General features: G+C 44.7%; 1 long non-coding RNA gene across 1 annotated transcript; it reads left to right on the top strand.

Moving 5' to 3' along the window:
- The first annotated feature begins 3,072 nt into the window (after positions 1 to 3,072).
- LOC311115771 lies at positions 3,073 to 4,804 on the top strand. The gene is made up of 3 exons (XR_014611310.1): positions 3,073 to 3,087; positions 3,216 to 3,275; positions 4,727 to 4,804. It is a non-coding gene; the product is annotated as an uncharacterized lncRNA (long non-coding RNA).
- Positions 4,805 to 6,374: the final 1,570 nt, after the last annotated feature.

The raw sequence follows: 6,374 nt of genomic DNA, 5'->3' as shown, positions 1-6,374 counted from the left end.
AATGGCTAGGCAAATCCCAGCCTTATCTTAGCTCATTGGTCACCATAGCAACACCCACCCGTAGTATGCGCTCCAGCAGGTATATCTCACTGGTCATCCCCAAAGCCAACACCTCCTTTGGCCGCCATTCCTTCCAGTTCTCTGCTGCCAATGACTGGAACGAATTGCAAAAATCTCTGAAGCTGGAGACTCTTATCTCCCCCACTAACTTTAAGCATCAGTTGTCAGAGCACTTTACCGATCACTGCACCTGTACACAGCCCATCTGAAATTAGCCCACCCAACTACCTCATCCCCATATTGTTATTTACTTTGCTCATTTGCACCCCAGTATCTTTATTTGCACATCATCTCTTGCACATCTTATCTTTCCAGTGTTAATACTAATTGTAATTATTTTGCACTATAGCCTATTTATTGCCTTACCTCCATAACTTGCTACATTTGCACACACTGTATATATATTTTCTGTTGTATTTTTGACTTTATGTTTTGTTTTACCCCATATGTAACTCTGTGTTGTTGTTTTTATCACACTGCTTTGCTTTATCTTGGCCAGGTCGCAGTTGTAAATGAGATCTTGTTCTCAACTGGCTTACCTGGTTAAATAAAGGTGGGGAAAAAAAAAAGACAAAAAAAAAAAAAAAACCTTAATAATGTATTGGGCCCCTTGCTCTCTGGTAGCCTTCTTTCACTGCCTCTTTGGTGACCTTGGCGACGTCCGGTGAGCTCTACAAAGGACCATGCACAGACACCACCCTGGTCTTCAAACGGGTCTTCTCAAACACCAGAAGTGCTTGCAACAAAAACACAGGTACGGTATTTGACATGTGTGGGTCGGATAGGATAGGGCTTACATTCATTTCTAGTGACAGACTGTTAGCTAGCTACGCAAGGTTTCTGGCCTTGCATGAACTTGCAGTGTCAATGTGGGTAGTGGATACATATTAGTAGTAGGCCTGCTAGTAGTATTACTACTAGTAGTAGTACAGTATATCTTACTGCTTCCCCTCTGTTACAGGTATCTTCACTGCACCCATGAATGGCCTCTATTTCTTCACCTTCAGCACATTCGGCTACAACTCCCACCACACAGGGGCCATCTTTGTGAAGGGCGGAGTTGACCAGGTGTCTGATTCCAGAGACAGTGACAGCACTAGCAACGCTGTCGTCCTACAATTGGACGTTAGTGATGGGGAAACAAAGCTTCTTGAAGCGTTGAGCATTTCCAGCAAATTGTGTCGAAAATAGGTTAATTACTCGAGGCTTTGATCAACAGTGTACACTAGTGGCAACTGCTTGTCAAAATAATTTAGAATAGCCAAGATGTCAATTCAATGTCCATTCCACGTTGGTTCAACGTAATTTCATTGAAATGACATGGAACTAATGTTGATTCAACCAGTGTGTGCCCAGTGTGCATCTAAATAGTGTCGTCAATACTGTAGAAAAATTAAATAAAGTGATTCCCACTACTTTAGAGAACATTTATGATCTCCCTTAATATTTTCTCTCTTTATACAATAGTTTACAGATATGATGAACATGTGGGTTAAATTACATTACATTATTGGAGAAGTTTGATAGTAGGTTTTACTTGATTTTCAAGCTCTTTTAACGTTATATTTTTGTAAACTGTACTTTAGATTCTCTTAATGGATGTATTGTTTTAATAAAATATGTTTGTTTAATTAATTATTTTGCTCTCTTGAATGTCAATTCCAGTGGCTACGCTACCACAGTGTGGGGTGGGGCAGGTGTTCATCTAGGGGTAGAGATGTAGAGATATCCCCCCTACCTGGCAGAGGTGAACCATCACTGGGCCTACACAGGAGCACCAATACTACACTGAGCCGCTCAGTGTAGGGACCTTACCTTTGAACATCCCTTGACGATGGGAAAGATGACTACTCTGCTACTACTGAGCTGCCTGTCCGTGGCCCTACCATACACCGTATGTGGTGATCCGGTAAATCTGTATAATCTTCTGAAAGATAGAGTGGACTATATGGAAAAGCAGCTGGGCAAGATTGCAACCCTGGAAGAGGACCTCAGTTCCACAAAGGCAAAACTGAAGTTGCAGGTAGCAAGAGTAGACTCATTAGGGCAAGAGAATGAAGATATATCAGATAAGATAACAGCTCTGGAGGCCAAGCTCAATGCTACAGAGGTAGACCTGGAGGCGCAGAAAGTTGAAGTGGGCAGACAGAGGCTTGGAAGCTAGACTGAAGTCTTTAGATAAGTACCTGGAAAAATTAACTGATTTAGATGACAAACTGAATACCACAGAGAAGGAGCTGGAGAAGAGTGCTAAATTGGACAGACTCAGAGGCTTGGAAGCTAAACTGAACTCTCTAGAGCAGCAGCAGCTGGATGGACAAAGAACGTTGGGGGCCAGGCTCAATGCCACAAAGACAGAGCTGAATGCTGAAGTGCAGGAGCTGAAGAGAGAGATTAGAGGTAAGACATCTTTTCAACCAGTTTTGCTCACTGGATTGAGATGTAAATAACAAGTGTAAACACTTGACACTTAACACTTCTCCAACATCCTCCCCTCTCCCCTTTCCTCCTCCTCCTACCACTTCTATCCCTCTATCTTCTCTCCCCTCTTCCCCAACATCCTCCCCTCTCCCCTCCACCTACCACCACTATCCCCCCATCTTCTCTCCCATCTTCCCCAACATCTACCCCTCTTCCTTCTACTCCTCCTCCTACCATTACAGTATTGGACAGCAATATTTATCATGTATGATATTATCAATACCAGAGGTGTGGACTCGAGTCACATGACTTGGACTCGAGTCACAAATTTTGTAACTTGAGACTTGACTTACACTTGGAGCCTCAAGACTCTGGACTCGACTTTGACTTGAGACTGATGACTTGAGAAATGATCTGGACAGGTTTTGTAATGTTTTGTTACTCATTTTGTGGCACAGAGTCTCCGTGGTTCACGCCTCGATCACACCGACAGCATTTGGTACACCAGAACTACCCTCATTTCCAATGGAACGCTGAGTTTACCTTGCAGTTAATTTACCTATGAAGTCATCGTCAACACCACAGACTTCCCAGCCAACCACTCAGGTAGCACTGGTTATCATTGTCCTCCAATGTGGTTTTGATTAGTCATCGCTGTTGTGTGTGTTTGTTTGTTTGTTTGTTTGTTCTGTTCTGTTCTCTGTTTCCCCTCACGTCCCCTTATCCTCCTGTAGGTGTCTCCAAAGCTATTCTGACTGCTGCAGGTTCCACAGTCCAAGCAGAGTTAGCACAAGGTTTGTTTACGGTGTTTCCATACACAATCATATTAACACAATCACAAACTCTCCGAGCAATCCATTCACACAAGTCAGAAAGTAATCATTTGACGAAGTCAAATCTTTTTCACTAAGATGTAGAGACATTGAAAAATCACTTCACAGATCACTTTATCAGCTTATTCTTCACTTATCAATGGAGGCTGGTGCGAGGAGCTATAGAAGGACGGGCTCATTGTAATGGCTGGAATGGAATAAATGGAACGGTATCAAACACATAAAACATATGAAACCCTTGATTCAATTCCAGCCATTACAATGAACCCATCCTCCTATAGCTCCTCCAACCAGCCTCCACTGTCACTCATATGTCTATAATTGAACACTAAGTGCCAACCAGTGGAGGCTGGAATGGAGTCAATGGAATGGTATCAAACACATCAAAGACGTGGTTTCCATGTGGTTGATACCATTCCATTGACTCCATTCCAGACGTTTTTATGAGCAGCCTCCCCTCAGCAGCCTCCCCTCAGCAGCCTCCCCTCTGCAGTCCTCCCATCAGCAGCCTCCCCTCAGCAGTCCTCGCCTCAGCAGTCCTCCCCTCAGCAGTCCTCCCCACAGCAGTCTCCCTTTCAAAAGTCTCCCCTCAGCTGTCCTCACCATCAGCAATCTCCCCTCAGCAGTCTCCGCTCAGCAGTCTCCCCTCAGCTGTCCTCCCCTCAGCAGCCTTTCCTCAGCAGTCCTCCCCTCAGCTGTCCTCCCCTCAGCAGTCTCCCCTCAGCAGTCTCCCCTCAGCAGTCTCCCTTCAGCTGTCCTCCCCTCAGCAGTCTCCCCTCAGCAGTCTCCCCTCAGCTGTCCTCCCCTCAGCAGTCTCCCCTCAGCAGTCTCCCGTCAGCTGTCCTCCCCTCAGCAGTCTCCCCTTAGCAGTCTCCCCTCAGCTGTCCTCCCCTCAGCTGTCCTCCCCTCAGCAGTCACCTCTCAGCAGACTTTCCTCAGCTGTCCTCCCCTCAGCTGTCCTCCCCTCAGCAGTCTCCCCTCAGCGGTCCTCCCCTCAGCAGCCTCCCCTCAGCTGTCCTCCCCTCAGAAGTCTCCCCTCAGCTGTCCTCCCTTCACTGTCCTCCCCTCAGCTTTCCTCCCCTCAGCAGTCTCCCCTCAGCAGTCTCCCTTCAACTGTCCTCCCCTCAGCTGTCCTCCCCTCAGCAGTCTCCCCTCAGCTGTCCTCCCCTCAGCAGTCGCCCCTCAGCTGTCCTCCCCTCAGCAGCCTTCCCTCATCTGTCCTCCCCTCAGCAGTCTCCCCTCAGCAGTCTCCCCTCAGTTGTCCTCCCCTCAGCAGTCTGCCTTCAGCTGTTCTCCCCTAAGCTGTCCTCCCCTCAGCAGTCTCCCCTCAGCAGTCTCCCCTCAGCTGTCCTCCCCTCAGCTGTCCTCCCATCAGCAGCCTCCACTTCTTTTTTTATTCTCCTCTCCATCAGTGGGTGTGCCAGCAGACTGGATGTGCACCACAGGGCCCGGTGCACTGGGCTGCAAGGAGATCGTTCACGTCTGCTTTAATTGCAACACACAGCGGATCAAGAAGGTCTGCGGGAAGATATTGAATCAGTGTGAGAGAAAGGGCCTCCGATCTGCAGCCTTCCCTGCAGTCAACACTGGTATGTACAGTATGTCCCATTTTTTTGTGAAATGCAATACAGAGTCCCTTAATTTGCTCTTGTATCAACCCTCTGCCATACCAATTTATGTTCGATATTTTTATTGTGCGCATTTATTAGTCTTCAATGCCGTAGGTCACAATTTTGTTCATATCAAAACAAATACTGAGGAACAAGTTTTCATTAGTTACACCAGCATCTATATTCTGTAATTTACTGGTTAGATGATATTATAGACATTAAAAAACTCGTATTTGCTGTACAGGTGCTGCTCGAGCAGATGTATAAAATACAATGAAATGTATTATTTTTATTAGCCTTCTTAATTAAAAATCTCAATTATTATATCTAATGAGAACAAATACAGGATGCCCCTCTTGCATTCCTACAAGCATACGCTAACATCTTACAGTTTTGACATAGAATATGGTATGTAATTGACCAGAAAAACATATTGAACATTTCTAGCATATTTCTAACACATTCATCATCATCTTTTCCTCACATGGGAAAGAGCAGGAAACCGTTCAATGAGGAGTAGTGATTGCCATTGTCAGATATCCGACGTCCATCTCTCCAGAGAGCAACGTACACCTGCTCTCCCACTTGTAGCAGGAAGGTGGCGCTATTGGATGAGGACTCAGAGGAACCTCCTTCCTTCTCATCATACACAGAGACCATTTTCTGTCCGTTATGACATAAGCTTGCCCCTGTCACTGTACTCCTTCCCCAATCAAAAGCTGTGAAGGTGAAATGGTAGAGTCCTCTCACTGGTGCTGTAAAGATGCCTACAATCGGAGGAAAAAGAGAAAGTATTAAGAATTATTGTTCATTTAGTGTATAAGAAGTAAGGAAATGTAACATACAGTAATAGCTACACACAGCATACTAACTAATGTAAGCATGAGCATTGTGTGTAAAAATGTAAATATTTTTTTTTGACATTGAGGTAAATACCTGTGGTTGGATTGTAGGCATTTCCAATGTTTGATAGAACACGCCGGAAGACCAGAGTGATTTCATTGCTGACAGGTCCAATGGTTCCAGAAATTCCTAAAGTAGCTGAGAACGCCACCTGGGGCCTGTCTAGGATTTAAGATGACATGACAACATTAGCTTTACAGTTACATTTTTATAATTTACAATAATTACTGTTTAGTTTAAGTTAACACAACTTGATTGGCACAACAACATGACCCAAAAAAATTGTAATGGGTAAATTACAGTTTGATCAAAATTACTTTAAGTACACTTATAATACAGTAAAACAATTGACAATTGGAACACTTTTAACATACTCAGTGATTATGCACTAATGCTTACCAGTGAACATCATACATCACACACTTTACCTTAATTGAATCTCTTCAGTTCATTCACTGTGGCATTTAATGACCTAACTTGTCTCTCACTTGCTTCCAGCCTGTTTTTCATGCCTTCCAATGACCTAACAGTTGCTCCCAGTCTCTCC

Source organism: Coregonus lavaretus (assembly GCF_964263955.1).
Source record: "Coregonus lavaretus genome assembly, contig: HAP1_SCAFFOLD_6053, whole genome shotgun sequence".
NCBI lineage: Eukaryota > Metazoa > Chordata > Actinopteri > Salmoniformes > Salmonidae > Coregonus > Coregonus lavaretus.
This window is presented reverse-complemented; position numbering and strand designations above follow the sequence as displayed.